Source organism: Cannabis sativa, chromosome 3 (genome assembly GCF_029168945.1).
Source record: "Cannabis sativa cultivar Pink pepper isolate KNU-18-1 chromosome 3, ASM2916894v1, whole genome shotgun sequence".
Lineage (NCBI taxonomy): Eukaryota > Viridiplantae > Streptophyta > Magnoliopsida > Rosales > Cannabaceae > Cannabis > Cannabis sativa.
In genome coordinates this window covers 24,612,997-24,632,840 of record NC_083603.1, presented here as the reverse complement: position 1 = coordinate 24,632,840, position 19,844 = coordinate 24,612,997, and positions in this window count along the sequence as shown.

Sequence of the window (19,844 nt, the reverse complement as noted above, 5' to 3'; positions counted from 1 at the left end):
TAATTTTGAAATTTTGAATTCAAAAGATATTCAGATTTAAGTTGGTTAGTTGAAGATAACTAAATATCAACTTAAATAGGAATATTTAATGAAAAATTTAAATTAAGTTCCAGAAAGAATCTAGATGGTTATAATTCTATATTTAATTAAATACAAGAAAATACATATAGTTTAGCTTAGAATAAAAAAAAATTCTTTAAACTATATTTTTCTTAAATGTATTTCAAAATAAATGAAATTAATTATGTTGCTAATCAATTTTATTAGGTTAAACTAGTGTAATTAACCTAGTACAGTCATTCAAATCAGGCAAATGGGCCTTCACAATTGGGGTGGTTTGTGTGAGGGGGTGCTGGGTTCAGTATGTCGTACCCACTTCTATGGCTCCCAACTCTCACACAAGGCCCAAAAGAGAGGAATTTAACCTTAATAAGAACAATTGTTATTAATTGAATAAGCCCAAAACTAAATGGGCCTAAATAAAATCTATCAATGACTATGACATTTTATTTAGCAACATTAACCTATATGCATCTATAATAAAATTAAACACATAGGCTCACACAGGCACACTTTGGATGGGTCCTATCATGTTGCTAGGTCATACACAGATGAAAGAAGATTGTAAATATACCTGTTACAAATTATTATCTTGACCAAGGGAGCCATCAGATCATTAGATCTGGCAAAAAGTAACCATGGCTATTTGCAATCAAGTAATAATAGGTTTTAAAAACTTACACACAAGCTAAAACACATACTCCTGCAACAGGGTTAGCTGGATAGTTGGATGTAGGATTTATTTAATTTTAAATAAATATTTAATTTCGAAAATAATTAATTAAATAAAAAAAATAAAAAATTTCGAAAATTTTTAAAAAAATTTTTTAAAAAAAATTCGAAATTAAAAAAATTTAAAATTAAACCTACAATTTTTGAAAAATTAGGTTTCAACCAACCTAAATATCATTTCAAAAATTTGCTAACTACTTTTAAATTTTAAATGTTATTTTATAAATAAAAATTAAATAAAAATTAGAAAAGATAAATAAATATCTTTTTCAAATTTTTAAATGTAATTTAAATAAATAAAATAACAAAATTTAAAAAATTAGCAAAATATCTTATATCTATTTAAAATTACATGATTATAAATATCTTATTTTAAATTTAAATATGGTCAAAATATCTAAAAAGATTTAATTAAAAAATCTTAAAAGATAAGATATTTTTAAAATATCTTAAAAGATATTATAAATATCTTAAAAGATATTATAAATATCTTAAAATATCTGACCTTAAATTTAAAAAAAAATATAATCAAATTTAAAAATAAGATAGATTTTTAAGCAAAAAGATAAATACTAATTCTATTCAAATTCAAATTACACTAATATCTTGAATTAAATTAAAAAAAATTTAAATTAATTCAAAATGATAATTAGAATTGAATTAGGAATAGTAATAGTATATATACAAAACCATACAAAAAATTGGAAGTTAATTCCATGAAAAAGTATGAAAAATTGAAGAAAATTGAAAAAATTCGAAACTGTACGGACAGTTCTGCGATCGCAGGAAACTATCAGCACAGCCTCGATTTTGTCAAATCTTCAAAAAATCATAACTAATTCAAATAAAATCCAAATTGAGTTCTGTAAAAGGCTAACTTGCTTAATTTTTTCCATACTATCCAATAAAAATAATGCCAGAACCGAAATAACAATTATTTTTCACGAAAATTTCACAATCATCAATCAATCATCAAATAACACTCAATACAACATGATACCATCCAAAGAACATACAAACAATCGTTTTAAAGTCCAAATTACATGTAAGTAAATCAATTACCATGGCTCTGAGGCCAGTTGTTGGAAATTATTTTACCAGGATCTTAGATCTACTCACAAGTATGTTTATTAACACCCTAAATATGAACTTTCTAAAACGATAAATTAAACACATATAAAGTTAAAGAAACCTTACATTGGGTGCAGCGGAATAATATGACTCCTTCCGTTCAGATATCTAGCCCTTGATTCCTTTCTGTAGCAGAGCATTATCAATATCTGAACCTGGATCTCTTTCTCTGAATCTTTGATGCTGAAACTCCTTTCGTCGATGATCTTTCTTCACGATCTTCCTCACTATGATTGAGGTATCACTTGATGTGTGTGGGCACTACTCATACACTAAGGATTTCGAAATTATCAAGGAAGAAGAGAGAGAGAGTGGTCAGCTAAAGATAGGGAGAGACAAGGCTCAGTTTTTCTGAATAGAAAAAGTCAGAAGAAAAGTGTAATTTTTCTGAAGCCTTCACTATCTATTTATAGCATTCCACTAGGGTTAGATTTGAATTATATGGCATTAAAATAATGAAAAAATCAGTTTAAATTTCCTACAAAAGTGGCTGGCCCTATACTAGTGGATTTGGGCCTCACTTTTTGCAATTTTGCAGTTTTATCTTTTCTGCATCTGATTTTCTCAAAAACGCCAATTTTCTAATTCAACCATTTAAATGCCAATTCTAACTATTTAATAACTATAAATAATTATTAAATAATATTGTCATTTATCATATTTATTAATTGAACCATACAAAGTATCATAATTAACAAATATGCCCCTATAAACTCTTTCTTTACAATTTCGCCCTTACTTAGTGAAAAATTCACAAATAGACATAGTCTAATTTGAGAATTATAATTGATTAATCAAAGCCAATTACATGAGTCTTACAAGCAATATTATCTCAACTAGTGGGGGGACCATGGGTCTATATAACCGAGCTTCCAATAAGTAGATCAAGAATTTAGCACTAAAATTCACTAACTTATTAATTCTTCGTTGAATCCACGCATAGAACTTAGAATTGCACTCTCAGTATATAGAATGCTCTATATGTTCCACCATATAGACACATCATTAGTTATCCATTGTTATAATCCTAATGTGATCAATGATCCTCTATATGAATGATCTACACTGTAAAGGGATTAAATTACCGTTACACCCTACAATGTATTTATTCCTTAAAACACTTGACCCCGTATAAATGATATTTCAGCTAATGTGAAATGAGTACTCCACCATTTATGTTCGTTTGGTCAAGCTCGAAGGAGATCATCCTTTGCTTACTATTCGCCAGATAGAAGTTATAGATTCCATGTTTATGCTAGCGCTCCCACTCAATTGCACTATCGTGTTCCCAAAATGTACGTATCACCCTGACCTAAAAGTAGGCTTAACTAACAAATCAAAGAACACGAATAGCCTTTCAAGATTGAGCCTAATCATATCAGGATTAAGATCATTTGATCTAGGATCAACTAGGCGATATTGACTTGAATAGATAATACGGTAAGTTTAATAAATCTAAGTCAAAGTTCAATATCGGTCCCTTCCGATGCATACTCCATGCATCCAACCTGAGCTTTACTTTAACCAATGTTCTGGAAAGAACATAGCACTTCTCCAAATGCAAGTAAACTCTTGTTGTAGATTATCATATCAGTAAAACCCTGTGTCTGATAAATCTAGGAAACTTTATTCACATAGTCATGTTTACTTTCCAATGTGTTGACGGCACAATAAACAGGATCAAGTATGTGAAAAGGGTTTCAGATGAATTTATACATTATGTACATATAATCATGAAATAAATCATGTGAACCATGCAACATTAAATGTTATTTCTGATCTATATTAATAAGTAAATCTGATTATATTGAAATGAGTTTTATTTAGGGCATAAAACCCAACAGTTGCATGGGAGAATTTATGCTGTCCAAAAAAATTAAGGGGTTTAGGGCTGGTGAATATCCCTAATTGGAATGTTGCTGCTATGGTTAAGCATGTATGGGCAATTGTAAAAAAGAAGGATAACTTGTGGGTGAAATAGGTACATAGTGTGTACATAAAACAACAAGCTTTTTTCTGCAGTTCTGCTATAGCAGCTTTTTCTCACAGCATAGCTACAACTGCTTTTTTCCACAGCATAAGTGTACCAAACTAGCTCTAAAAAATTAGCTAGGTTCACCAGTGGAGCAATTAAAATCTTCTCTCCCAAAACGAAGTGGAGTGATAGATGTAACTCTTTTTCCCATTTTATCTCGTGAAGACTTATAACACCAATTTTTAGACAACGATATTTATTTTAGTTATTTACTATATTAGTAAATTTGTTAAGAAAAATTAAAATATTTAAAGTTTTAAAATCAGATTTTAAACAACTTATTATACTATTAAAAAAAATCACACGAGCGACTATGGCTTCTCTCTCCTGAAGATTAATTATTGTGCGACTGCGGTGGCTTCTTAGTCGTGGGTTCCGTCGGTAAGCCCTCGGTCGGTGGCGGTTCCTAAATATTTTAACTGGATCTCACAGGTGTGCGGCGTCTTCTCCGTTGTGGTCTCTCGTCGACCGACGTTGTCTTCTCGGGTGTATGTCTTGTCCATTGTGACATGGTGTGTGTGTCTTTGTTTTGTGTTTGATGTTATTTTTCTGGGTTGATTTTTATGTCTATTTTCTGCAAGATTTGGGTTGTTTCTGGTGCGTTTGTTCTCTTGGGGTTGCTGGGTTTCTGGTGCGTTTTCTTGGGGCTTGAATCTAGTTTACTTGGGTGTGAGTTTGATTCGGGTTTGCTTGGGGTGCGGCTGGGTTTCTGGGTTGTTGGTGGGTTTGTGGTGTTAGGTTGGGGTGTGACTGGGTGTTTTCTTGTGTTTCAGGGGTCTGTGGTGTTTGGTTGGGGTGTGACTGGGTGTTTTCTTGTGTTCCCGGGGTCCGGTTGAAGTCAGGTGGGTAAGGGCTCTATTGGGTGTGGTGCGAGCTGGGCTGTGGAAGGCAGATTCATTGGGTGGGGCTTGTTTTGTTGGTGTGGTTATTAGAGGGTCGGGGCAGGCACATATAAAGTGTCATGGCTTCTAGTAGTACATTGTATCAGGAGGTGGAAGAACAATATGCGAATATTTCACTTGAGGGAGAGGATGATGGGGAGTTGGGGATTGGTTTTCTTGTCCCTGATGATCAAGCTTTGAATGTTGAGTTATGTATTGTGGAAGGCAGATTCATTGGGTGGGGCTTGTTTTGTTGGTGTGGTTATTAGAGGGTCGGGGCGGGCACATATAAAGTGTCATGGCTTCTAGTAGTACATTGTATCAGGAGGTGGAAGAACAATATGCGAATATTTCACTTGAGGGAGAGGATGATGGGGAGTTGGGGATTGGTTTTCTTGTCCCTGATGATCAAGCTTTGAATGTTGAGTTATGTATTGTGGAAGGCGGATTCATTGGGTGGGGCTTGTTTTGTTGGTGTGGTTATTAGAGGGTCGGGGCAGGCACATATAAAGTGTCATGGCTTCTAGTAGTACATTGTATCAGGAGGTGGAAGAACAATATGCGAATATTTCACTTGAGGGAGAGGATGATGGGGAGTTGGGGATTGGTTTTCTTGTCCCTGATGATCAAGCTTTGAATGTTGAGTTATGTATTGTGGAAGGCAGATTCATTGGGTGGGGCTTGTTTTGTTGGTGTGGTTATTAGAGGGTCGGGGCAGGCACATATAAAGTGTCATGGCTTCTAGTAGTACATTGTATCAGGAGGTGGAAGAACAATATGCGAATATTTCACTTGAGGGAGAGGATGATGGGGAGTTGGGGATTGGTTTTCTTGTCCCTGATGATCAAGCTTTGAATGTTGAGTTATGTATTGTGGGCCAGTTCTTGACTGGAAGAGCCATTGACTTTGAAGCTATGCGCCATGTTATGGCCTCTTTGTGGCCGCCAGGCAAGGGGGTTTATGCTAAGGAGATTGACACCAACCGTTATCTGTTTCAATTTTTCCATGAAATTGACTTAGAAAGGGTGATATAGAGGGAAGCCCTTGGACGTTTAATAGAGTTTAGTTTGTTTTTCACAAGCTAAGAAGGGGAGATGATCCGAAAAGGGCAGTGCTAAACAATCTTGATATCTGGGTGCAGATCCATGGTCTCCAACCGGGGTTTAAGTCTGCGAGTGTTGTGGAGAATTTGGGTAACTTTGTTGGTACGTATGTTAAGGCCGACCCTAAGAATTTTCAGAATGTGTGGAGAGATTATATGCGTGTTCGGGTTACATTGGATATTATTGCTCCTTTGAAAAGGCGCAAGAAGCTCCGTCAGACTACAATGGAGGATGGTTTCTGGGCCGAATTCAAAAATGAATACATCCCTACGTTTCGCTTTATTAGGGCACTCTGAGAAGTTTTGTTCTAAGCTTTTTCATATACCAGCCGAGATGATCATAAAGCCTTATGGTGCTTGGATGAGGGCTCAACCACGACGACGAAACAACCTGGTGGGCTCTCAGTGGTTGCGTGATGGGAATGAGACAGATGAGATGTTTGCTGGCCGATTTAATGGTGCTGCGGCGACTGCTTCGAGAATGCTACATCAGCAGGCCAGAAGGGAGGAGGTTGTTGGAGGATTCTGTGGCAATTCGGGTGGGAAATATCTTCAATTTAATTCTCCGAATGTTGTGAAGGAAAATATGGAATATCATGTTGGTGTTGACCATAGTGGGAATGGGATAAACGCTAATGACACTGATATTGATGATCCGAATGATGATGTCATGTTGTTGGATTCTAAAAAAAGGCGCACAAGGGATGGAGTGCAATCAGGCAAACGGGTTGTGGGCCAACATTTCTATTGGACCGTGTTATGATCCAGTTGAGAAGGATAATAGTAGTATGGAGGTTCAGGTGGTTGAAGTTAATCATGATTTGGGCTCAAAAAATGAGCCTTTGGTGGGTGCTGGGATCCAGGCCCACTATTCATTATGAGCATCATTAGGTGGAATTACCATGGGCTTGGGAACCCACGGGTTTATCAATTCCTTGTGGATCTTATTATCTAAAAGAAACCCAATTTTTTTGTTTTTGTGTGAGACTCTTGGTCGTAAGGACAAGTTAGAAAGGCTACGGGTTGCGGTGGGGTTTGATGGATTGTATTCTGTCGATGCGAGAGGACATAGTGGTGGGGTGGCCATGCTTTGGCGTAATAATGACGATGTGCAGCTGCTTAGCTATTCTTTTCATTACATTGATATTCAGATCTCAGAAGTAGCTTCTCCTCCTTGGCGTTTAACATGGCTTTATGGAAAACCTAATAGAGCTGTTAGGTATAAAACATGGGATTTATTGAGATTGTTAAAGTTGAAATCTTCCCTTCCTTGGTGTATTATTGGTGATTTAAACAATACTACTAGTCATCCAGATAAAAGAGGAGGAAATAGATATCCATAGGTGCTGGTGGATGGTTTTAATCAAGCTTTGTCTGACTGTGATCTTGTTGATATGGAGTTAATCAGGTATCCTTACACTTGGGAGCATGGGAGAGGCACTGATTCATGGGTTGAAATTCGTCTTGATCGAGCTCTTGTTTGTTCTAGCTGGTTCTAGGGGTTTTGAATGGGTCAGCTACATAATTTGGAAGTATCTACTTCAGATCACTGCTCGCTGCTTCCTGAACCAACGGTGCGTTCTATCACGGTGCCATTTCGTCAATTCTATTTTGAAAATGCCTGGCTTCGTGAACTATTGTGCCGCCACGTTATTAAAGATAGTTGGGACCTTTGTGAAGGTTAGCATGTTATGAAGAAAATCTCTTATCGTGGGGAATCTCTTCAAGCGTCGGGGCGAGATTATACAAGCAATTTTAAGAAAAGAATTAGCCATTGCAAGCGGGAAATCCAGTATTGGAAGAAGGGGCGTGATGATATATACATTCAGAAGTTCCGCAAGGCTGGACTGAATCTTAGTGAAGTTATGAACCAACGAGAAGTGTTTTGGTGTCAACGCTCTAAACAGTTGTGGCTTCAAGAAGGTGATAGTAACAGTAAGTACTTTCATGCTAAAGCAACTTCTAGAAAGAAATATAATACTATAACTCGGCTTATGAATGCTGTGGGTCATTGGGTCACTTAGGAGGATGAGTTGCCGAACGTTATGGTTGATTATTTTAATAACTTATTTACTTCAAATGTGGCCGATTACTCAACTGTGGTAGAGGAGATTACTTCTTCAATTACTGTGGATCAGAATTTGTCTTTACTTAGGCCGGTTTTGGAGGAAGAAGTTAGAAGAGCTCTATTTAGTATGCATCCTGATAAATCTCCTGGTCCCGATGGTATGACCCAAGGTTTCTTCCAGAAATACTGGGAAATAGTGAAGAGCGATGTTGTGAACCAAGTTTGCCAATTCTTTGCGAATGGCAGTATTCCTGATGGACTGAATGATACGAATATTGTTTTGATTCCGAAGAAGAAATAACCTACTTCGATGGGTGACCTTCGGCCCATATCCTTGTGCAATGTCTTGTATAAGATAGTGTCTAAGGTGCTTGCAAACCGTTTAAAAGAAGTGTTGCCTCAGATCATATCCCCAAACCAATCTGTTGTCATCCCGGGACGGCTTATTACTGATAATATTATGATAGCGTTTGAGGTTATGCATTATCTCAAAAGGAAGCGTAAAGGCAAAGAAGGCTATATGGCACTCAAACTGGATCTTAGTAAAGCTTATGATTGTGTGGAGTGGGGCTTTCTTCGAGCTATGATGAGTAAAATGGGATTTGATTTGCGTTTCGTTGATCTTGTTATTGATACGGTTAGCTCTGTGCGGTGTAAAATAATTCATGGCACACACGAGCTGGGTCCGATTGTTCCTGGGAGGGGTAGTAGACAAGGTGATCCTCTATCGCCTTATTTATTTCTTATTTGTGCTGAGGGCTTCTCATCTTTGATACGAAAGTTTGAGCGAGATGGTCGGCTTAAAGGTTGCAAGGTGGCTACTGGTGCTCCGGTTATATCTCATATGCTTTTTGTCGATGATAGTTATGTCTATTGTCGCGCAAATAATAGAGAGGCTTTGAATATATATTATATCTGCTTCAGCTATTTGAGATCGCTTCTAGTTAACAGGTTAATTTCAGTAAGTCTTCTGTATTCTTCAGTACTAATGTGCCTACTGCTACTCGAGACCGATTGTGTGGGATCCTTAGAATGAGACTTGCAAATGAACATAGTACTTATCTTGGTCTCCCTTGTGTCATAAAGAAGAAATAAGGATGCCATTTTGGGGTTTTTAAAAGACAAAATACAGAAGCGCATTCAAAGTTGGGAGGGTCATTTCTTGTCTACCGTGGGGTGTGCAGCTCTATTAAAAATTGTAGCACAAGCTTTGCCAAGTTATGCTATGTCTGTGTTCTTATTGCTGTTGAAAACTTGTTCACATCTGGAAAGCCTTATGTCTAAGTATTGGTGAAGTTCGAGTGGTAGGAAAGGGGTGAGCTGGTTTAGTTGGAGGAAACTATGCAAAAATAATAACTCTGGAGGGATGGGTTTTAGGAGTTTGCATGAGTATAATTTGTCTTTGTTGGGTAAGCAAGGTTAGCGGTTACTGCTGTATCAGGACTCCCTTGTGGGCAGGATATAGGCTCGATATTTCCTAACTGTACTTTCTTGGATGCTGAGTTGGGTGGCAATCCGAGCTTTATGTGGCATAGTGTCTTTGAGTCACAAATGCTGCTCAAAGATGGTGCTCATAGGAGAATAGGACCTGGTTCATCTACTGAGGTGCTTAACACGCCTTGGCTTTTGTCTGAGGATAACCCGTGTGTGGTCTCTAATCATTCGGCACTGACCAATTGTAAAGTGTCTCAACTCATGAAACCAAGTAGTAGACAATGGGACTTGGAGCTTATTGAGGACTTGTTTGATTCCCGTGATGTTGAGCTCATCAAACAGGTGCCTTTGAGTGTTAATCTTGCGAGGGATAGTTGGTTTTGGAACAAGGATCCAACTAGTTTTTTCACTGTCAAAAGTTCCTATAATCATCTACAGTTGGTCAATGGTAGTTGGAACTCCTCTATGGAGGATGATGTTTGGAAGATGTTGTTGAAGATTAAAGCCCCTCCTAAGGTTTTACACTTTGTTTGGAAAGCTCTTTCGGGTTGTTTGCCTACGCGTACTCAACTTTATAGTAAACATGTTTCGGTGGAATTACATTGTGTGTTGTGCAGCTATGGGGACGAGTCAATTTTCCATGTTTTGGTTCAATGCCCCTTTGCTCACTCATGTTGGCTCCGCTCTGTGTTAGGTGTTGGCCATTCAACAACAAATAATTTTTTTGACTGGTTTATGGAAGTGTTGGCAGTGGGCAATCTGAGGTTGGTGGAAGAATCCGTCATGGTTGGTTGGGCAATTTGGAAGGCTCGAAATGATATGCTTTGGAATGGTAGAAGTTGTAGTGCTACTGATGTTATTTGGCTGGCTCGTACCACTCTTCGACAATGGACGAGTGCCCAGTGTAAGCGGATGGGATCGGTGTCCCTGGCTTCCAATCGCACTGACAAAAGAGATTACTGGTCCAAACCGGCTGCTGGCCAATTCAAAATTAATGTGGATGGGGCGGTTTTTGAAGACACAAATGAGATAGGTATGGGTTTTGTAGCACGTGACTGTGATGGTCGAGTACTGGAGGCGTTTTCAACTATTTCTTCTATTAGTTGCCGACCCGAAATTGTAGAAATTCTAAGTGTCAAAGAAGCACTTAGTTGGATAAAGAGGAATAACAGGTCAAATGTCATTTTAGAGACGGGTTGCATTTTAGTTGTTCAAGCTATTCTTAGTTCGGTATCTAAGCCTTCTATTTTTGGTTTATTTGTTAAAGATTGTCAAGTTATTTTATCTTCTTTAATCAATGTTTCTATTGGTCATGTTAAACGGTCTGCTAACAAAGCCGCGCACTGTATGGCACGTGGTGCTTGTTATTGGTCACGTCGTCTCTTTTCTGAGAGTGATATTCCCATTGCTCTTCAGTCCTCTGTATTAGCGGATATTTCTGTCTAATAAAAATTATTTTCATTCAAAAAAAATAAATCACACGACAAAAAGTTTAAACTCTTATTAAAATTTTATTAAGAAAATGAAAACTTACATAATAATAATAATAATAATAATAATAATAATAATAATAATAATAATAATAAAAGATATGGTTCGTGTGAAATGGACAATGAGAGGAAGGATAATTATATAATATTAAATTTGATTATTATTTATTAATTAAAGAAACTATAGTTTTTTTATTTTTGGGTTTTGGTGTGTGAGGTTCGACCACGCATTGCGTTTGTCTTCTCTTTGATTGGAAATGAATTGTATTAGGTAGGTCCCTCTTGCTCTTACTCTTACTCAATTTCCTCTCATCCTGTTTTCCGTTAGCAAGTCCTTTTCTCTGCGGTTTCCCACATTGGTCACACCATATGTATTTTGCCAACTCCACATCAGTTGGAGCCTACTATTACTAGCACTACTTCTTCTATTAATCGAATTGAATTAAATTAAATTATGAATATAATATGTTATCCCTAACTCTATATATAACATGTATTTACATGTGGTGATATTATTACATACTTAATGGAGTAATTATGTGATTGGAAAACTAGGAAATTTAATATAATTGATTATTGTTGCTGCCCTGGTCATGAACAATTAAAATTAGTGGGTCAAATTTAAATTAAAATAAAATAAAAAAAAAACAATTAGAATTAGTGGGGTCGAATTAATTTTGGGCTTTTTTTTTTTCTCAACTTACATAAAGAGATGTGATTTGCTAGGTGATCGAGGTACTATATTTTACTCTATCTTGGTGCCCAACGTGGTTGTATTAATAATATTTCCGATTAAGTTTGAGTGATATTTTTTTTATCCATTATTCAAAAATACTCTAATATTAAATTTGTTTATAAATTAATTGTTTAATATATTTTTACTCTTATTTTACTTAAATTTAGCACATAATTTACATTAGCTTAAAAAGTATAATACAAATATCATTCATAAAAATAGGTATATCTTAAAAAATATAAAAATAAAAGTAAAAAATTAAAATAAATAAAGTAAAGTGGGTATGTAAGGTAATTTTCTCGTAATATTTCTATATAACGAAGTATTGTTATTGCGCATAAGTAGTGTCTTACACATTCTAGACATGTCACATTACAATTAGTTAATGATATTCTCTAAAAATTATTACATTAAATATATATATATGAGACTAGATACATAATTGCAACAAGAGTAATTTACGGTCAAACTCCCTATACTTTTATGTTTGTTACGGTTTAACCCTCTTACTCAAAAAATTATGGCTATATTCCGTGAACTCGACAATCGTTTAGCTCTGTAGCCCTACCGTCCATTTTGGTCTGTTAAGTGCCAAAGTGGACTGCCACGATGTACATAAGCGTACACACGGTAAATTTTCATTAGTCCACCTAATATTAATAATTTATATATTAAAAAAGTAATTTAGAATATTTAGAAAATTGAAAAAAAAATAATTAATATATATATATTTTTTTTATTTTTCTTTCTTTTTCTTCTTCATCTTTCTTTTTCTTCTTCTTCTTCTTTGTTTTTTTTTTTTTTTCAGAAATCAAACCCCCCAAAAATCGAACCCCAATCGTCCAGCCCAAGCCGTCCATCCCCGACTGTCCAAACCCAACCGTCCGAACTCTTCTCCATCTCTCCTCTACAAACGTCAACCCCAACAAGGCATCCATGGATTTTCACACCCGCAACTGGAGAGAGCTTCAAGCTCTGTGCAAGAAGAACAAAACCCCCGCTAATCAAACCAATATCGCCATGGCTGATGGTAACGCCCTGAACCTCACGAACGCCACGTGTGTGCTTTTACAATCTTACTATCACTAATCTATCAATTTAGGAAAAGTGTAGCTTAATTAAAATCTTTCATTAAATTTAAAATAGAAACTTTCATTCAAAGTACTGTCGTAATATGGGAATCCCGTGCTAATAAATTTTCTATAAAACAAATTTCAAAACCATTATTATTAAAATAAAGTTACATTCCCAAACATAAAAGAGAAGAAGTCGATCCTGCTTCTCGGAAGCCAAGACACCACGGTTGATAAGTATAATGCTGGGCGACCTCAGGCTCATGGCTGAACACATCTACCATTCTTCTTACCTACACCAAGAAGCACCCGTGAGTCACAATGACTCAGCAAGAAAAGTTATTAGATTAAAAGCATTGTAAACGTAGATATTCACATCTCAATATAACAAACATATATATATATATATATGCGACTCACACATATCCATCTATATAGTATTAACATTTATAAATTCCCACATACTACGCATTATGAGAAAACACAACACCTTACAATGAACAACTTTATCGTTACACTAAATGATTATCTAATCAATACATAACCCCACATTGTTAGGGCTTCAAAAAGTATTCAATCTTACATCCCTATAAACACATGTTCTTACATCCCGTGAGTCACTGAGACTCAGCAAGGAAAGTGACTAATTTTATAAGCAACATAACATTCATTCAGTCACACTATAACATAATGTATTCAATGACAACTCATCACATAATAACACGCTTAATCCATCTCACAACCTTGTAATCACACAATCCTGGTACTTCATAAAGTACCCATACCACTCGTTAACCACGAGCTACATATGTCACTATCGTTGCCCGATACAGCAAACAATAAGTAAGAAACCTATCCGCGGTTTCAAGTGTAATTACTCATAACGGTAATGAACGTTTCTTTTACTCGATCATAATGGAGTCACAACAATAATAATCGTTTCATATCACTTCCCTCGATCATAACGGAGTCACAACGATAATAATCATTTCCTATTATTTCCCTCGATCATAATCGAGTCACAACGATGGTAATTGTTTCTTATTATTTTCCCTCAATCGTAATCGAGTCACAACAATAATAATCGTTTCCTATTATTTTCCCTCGATCATAATCGAGTCACAAAAAATACATATCGGGATCTTGATCATAATCAAGACTGTAACAATCATAACGTTAACCATATACGGTGCTTAATACTTTTCTTACCTCAGTCTAGTAGTCAAGTATGCGGGCTGAACTCAGTGGAACTACGCTCGACGATCCCGAGTCCTATGTCACGACAAGAAAGCTCAATAAACAACTTACTCCAAACTTTGGACTAACCCTAACTTCGCAATCAGACATATTCTAACTCTCCACTGGTTCAAAATAGCTTATACGTTACTAAAATACTCAAATCTAGGCTCTGAAAAATACCCCGAACAAAACTTGTTTCGAGACTAAAAACCAAAGTTTTCTTCCCCTGCTCCCAACGGTGCTATCAAACCGGTTAACTGATTTTCCCTGCTACAAAAATGCGAAAAGCTTGGTTTTTGCACCAAAACTGAACCAAAACTCCTGCAAACCTAATGAAACTTTCCAGAACAGTATAATCCCACCAAAATAACACATCTAAAACATCAATTCACCACATTTCATCAGTTTATACAAACCACCATGTTAGAACCAAAAATCAAGTTCTTAAACCAAAATTCCAACTCTAATTCCAAAAGCCACAACAATTACATAACCTATTCCCTAATTCAATTCTGTAAACACAGTTTAAAATCAATGAAACACCACAGCTATGAAATTCCTAATAAAACCTAATCTAGACTATCTTAAAACTCAAGAATTTCAAGAGGAAAAGTATCAAGAACTTACCTCAATACTTAGCCAAGCCTTTACTCCTTCCAAAATGATTCAAGAGATGAAGAATCAAGCAAAGAAAATCAACCCTAGTGCAGCTCCTTAGGGTTCGGGTAGAAGAAAGAAAAGGAAGAGAGAGGTTTTGTAATTTTTTTTTGTAATTTTCCTTTTATTCATCTAATAACTATGCATATATATGTTCTTATTAAATAAACCTTATATTCAGCATTTATCCAATAATACAAGAATAATAACAAACACTTTAATGACCATTTTGCCCTTTTCACAATTTTAAACTTAAAATAAATTCCTAGGGTAATTCAGTAATTTTAACTAATCCATAAAACTGACATTCTAAAATTCTAAATTAGTCTAGAATACTTCCAAAATAATCCATCCCATATTGTCGTGACATTACTAACCACACCGTCAAATTTCCACAGTCGCCAGGCCCGAAAATATTTTATTTCAAAAATGGTATTGACGATACCCACATATCCCAAAATAATCTCCGTTATTAATAAATTATGCTTTATTTAATCATTTAATAAATTCACACTAATTACTCTAAGTAAGATCATAATCTTACTCCATTACCAAAATAATTACATATTTAATAAAATATGTTCAATTAAATACTATATTATTTTCCGAGATATTACAACTATCCCCTCCTTATAGAAATTTCATCCTCGAAATTTATTCACACAACTCGGGACACAGCTCCCGCAACTGCGACTTTAACTCCCAAATCTTATTTCAATCTTGTTGTTCTTTCACAGCACTATAATTAGCGATATAGTCATTATTCCGCAATACTTTCTCTTTTCTATTCAAAAATCTGAACCGATTCTTTCTCATATGACAAGTGTGTTTGAAATTTAATATTCTTGTAACTCCGTATATGGATCGCTTCTATCTCATACTTCTGAAGCATTGAAGTATATATTAGAAACTCTAGTTAAAGCAAGGAGTATGGCTAGCTAATAAGCTACCCAACATATCCTTTCCAAGAACTCCTACGGACCGATTAACTTGGGACTTAACTTCCCTTTCTTACCAATTTCTGAATTTCCCTTTCATTGAGACCACCTGAAGAAAGATAAAATTTCCAACATAGAATTTAATATCTATACACTTTGGATCAGCATAGCTCTTCCATCCACTATATAAGCAATATACGAACTTAAATCTCTAAACTGCATCAGTACCACATTAATAGTACTCTAATAACTGTTATTATATGAAAACTTAGCAGACTATGCTTATTTCAGGAACTCCCAAAATTTATTACACTTGCTTGTTACAAGCTCACTCAGCATTTGAATGTAAACTTTAAATCTCAATCTGAGATAATTACTTTCAGAACACCACAGGGTTGAACTATTCCCTTGACAAATAGATTAGCACACTAATTTTCCACAAACATATTCCACTCTGACAAAGAAACTGTACTGATCTTATATATCTTGGTTAGTCCCGAGTATAATGAGTATGGTGTAGTATGAAACTCATTTAGAACCTTCTATTCAGTACCTTTATATGACTAATACACCAAGCTTGTTTTTATATTATAAAATTCCTTCAAACAAATTCAAAAGGTCCTTTGTTAATCCAATTTCAAGCCTTTCCTTGAACTTCTAAAGTTTGGAGTCACCTTGTTGGGCTACTTTATTTCTTTCCAACAGTTTAAACTGCAATGTAACATTAACAAGTTCCCCCGTCATAAACTCAATCCTGTTCTGATGGCATTCCTAGCAAAGTTTGGCAAGATCTTTTGTTTTACAAACTTGTCCTAGGCGTCTTTCGTTTAAAGCATCCACTAATAATTTTCTTACCAAAAAGGTAGGAAATCACACTGCTATAATCTTCAATCAGTTCTAACCATTGTCGCTGCCTCTTAATTACATCTTTTCAAACGATAAAATATTTAAGGCTCTTATGATTCATATAAACTTCGTATTTTTGCTAAACAGGTAAAAGCGCCAAACTCCCAAGGCAGAAGTCACTGCTACCAGTTCAATATCATAACCGAAATACTATTACTCACACTTCTTCAATCGTTTATAAATACAGACAATAACTCTCCTGAACTGTATCAAATACAATCTAGTCCTTGTTTAGAGGTGTCACATTGAATCACAATTTTCCCTCATTGACTGGCGATGTTAACATTGGTATAATGGTTAACCTCTGTTTCAATTCTTTCGATTTAATTCTACTAAGGGCATAGACAACCCCAAACAAATATTTCGTAGCATCTCGTTAGTTCCAGAAAACCTTTAACCTTCACTACAAACTTGGGTCAGCAAAACTTACATTTCTTTTATTTAGCATAAAACTTATGCTTCCAAAGACGTTACAACACCATTAATCGAGACAACTACGAACTCATCAGTACGAAAAACTATTTTAGGAATATCTCCCTTTCGAATCTTCAACTGGTAATAACCAGATCGAAGATCGATCCTAGAGAAGATAATCCTTCCTGAAAATTGTTCAACATAACATCTATCGTTGACAAACGATACTTATTCTTCACAAATAAAGATGGCGTACTCCAGATTGAATTAATCAAACTAGCAATTTCAAGCCTAACATTTCCTACAATGGAATCTTTGTTGGGCTTTATGCCCTAAATAAAACTCATTTCAATAAAATCAGATTTACTTATTAATATAGATCAGAAATAACATTTAATGTTGCATGGTTCACATGATTTATTTCATGATTATATGTACTTAATGTATGAATTCATCTAAAACTATTTTCACATACTTGATCCTGTTTATTGTGCTGTCAACACATTAGAAAGTAAACATGGCTATGTGAATAAAGTTTCCTAGATTTATCAGACACAGAGTTTTACTGATATGATAATCTACAATAGAGTTTACTTGCATTTGGAGAAATGCTATGTTCTTTCCAGAGCATTGGTTAAAGTAAAGCTCAGGTTGGATGCATGGACTATGCATCGCAAGGGACCGATATTGAACTTTGACTTAGATTTATTAAACTTACCGTAATATCTATTCAAGTCAATATCTCCTAGTTGATCCTAGATCAAATGATCTTAATCCTGTTATGATTAGGCTCAATCTATTCGTGTTCTTTGATTTGTTAGTTAAGCCTACTTTTGGGTCAGGGTGATACGTACATTTTGGAAATACGGTAGTGCAATTGAGTGGGAGCGCTAACATAAACATGGAATCTACAGCTTCTATCTGGCGAATAGTAAGTAAGGGATGATCTCCTTCAAGCTTGACCAAACGAAAATAAATGGTGGAGATCTCATTTCACATAAGCTGAAATATCATTTATACGGGGTTAAGTGTTTTAATGATTAAATACATTGTAGGATGTAACGGTAATCTAATCCCTTTATAGTGTAGATCATTCATATAGAGGATCATTGATCAAATTAGGGTTATAACAATGGATAACTAATGATGTGTCTATATGGTGGAACATATAGAGCATTCTATATACTGAGAGTGTAATTCTAAGTTCTATGCGTGGATTCAACGAAGAATTAATAAGTCAGTAAATTTAGGTTATAAATTCTTGATCTACTTATTGGAAGCTCGGTTATATAGACCCATGGTCCCCGCACTAGTTGAAATAATATTGCTTGTAAGACTCATATAATTGGTTTTGATTAATCAATTATAATTCTCAAATTAGACTATGTCTATTTGTGAGTTTTTCACTAAGTAAGGGCGAAATTGTAAAGAAAGAGTTTTTAGGGGCATATTTGTTAATTATGATACTTTGTATGGTTCAATTAATAAATATGATAAATGAAAATATTATTTAATAATTATTTATAGTTATAAAATAGTTAGAATTGGCATTTAAATGGTTGAATTAGAAAACTGGCATTTTTGAGAAAATCAGATGCAGTAAAGATAAAACTTCAAAATTGCAAAAAGTGAGGCCCAAATCCATATTCCTAGGGCCGGCCACTTTTGTAGGGTTTTCCCTCTGATATTTTCATTATTTTAATGCCAAATAATTCAAACCGAACCCTAGTGGAATGCTATAAATTGATAGTGAAGGCTTCAGGAAAATTACACACTTTTCTTCTGACTTTTCATTCAGAAAAAACTGAGCCTCTCTCTCTCTCCCTATCTTTGGCCGACCACTCCCTCTCTCTCTTCTTCCTAAAGATTTCGAAATTCTTAGTGTTAGAGTAGTGCCCACACACAGCAAGTGATACCTCAATCATAGTGAGGAAGATCGTGAAGAAAGACTTTCATCAAGAAGGAGTTTCAGCACTAAAGAATCAGAGAAAGAGATCCAGGTTCAGATATTGATAATGCTCTGCTACAGAAAGGAATCAAGGGCTAGATATCTGAATGGAAGGAGTCATATTATTCCGCTGCACCCAATGTAAGGTTTACTAAACTTTATATTTGTTTATTTTATCGTTTTAGAAAGTTCATATTTAGGTTGTTAATCAACATACTTGTGAGTAGATCTAAGATCCTGGTAAAATAATTTCCAACAACTGGCCTCAGAGCCATGGTAATTGATTTGCTTGCAAGAAATTTGTACTTTAAAACGATTGTTTGATGTTTTGGATGGTATCATGTTGTAGTGAGTGTTATATGATGATTGATTGTTGTTTGTGAATTTTCGTGAAAAATAATTGAATATCTGTTTCTGGAATTATTTTTATTGGATAGCATGGAAAGAATTAAGCAAGTTACTTTTTTACAGAACTCAATTTTGATTTAATTTGAATTAGTTATGATTTTTTGAAGTTTTGAAAAAATTGGGGTTGAGCAGCAGGGCTCCTGCGCGCGCGGATTTCATGCAGCCTCCCTTTGCGCCGTGATTTCTCGCCCATACAGCTCGCATTTTTTTCGTTTTTCTTCGATTTTTCATGCTTTTTCAAGGATTTAACTTCCGATTTTTTGTGTAGTTCTGTATTTATACATTTACTGTTCCTAATTAATTCTAATTATCATAATTAAACTAATTAATATTTTTAAAATTTAATTCATGATATTAGTGTAATTTGAATTTGAAAATAGTAAATATCTATCTTTTTTGCTTAATTATCTATCTTATTTTAAATTTGATTATATCTTATCTTATTTTTAAATTTAAGGTGAGATATTAAATTTTTTAAATTAATTTTTTTTTTAAAAATAATTTGACCTTATTTAAATTTAAAATAAGATAACTATAATCATGTAATTTTAAATAGATGTAAGATATTTTGCTAACTTTTAAATTTTGTTAT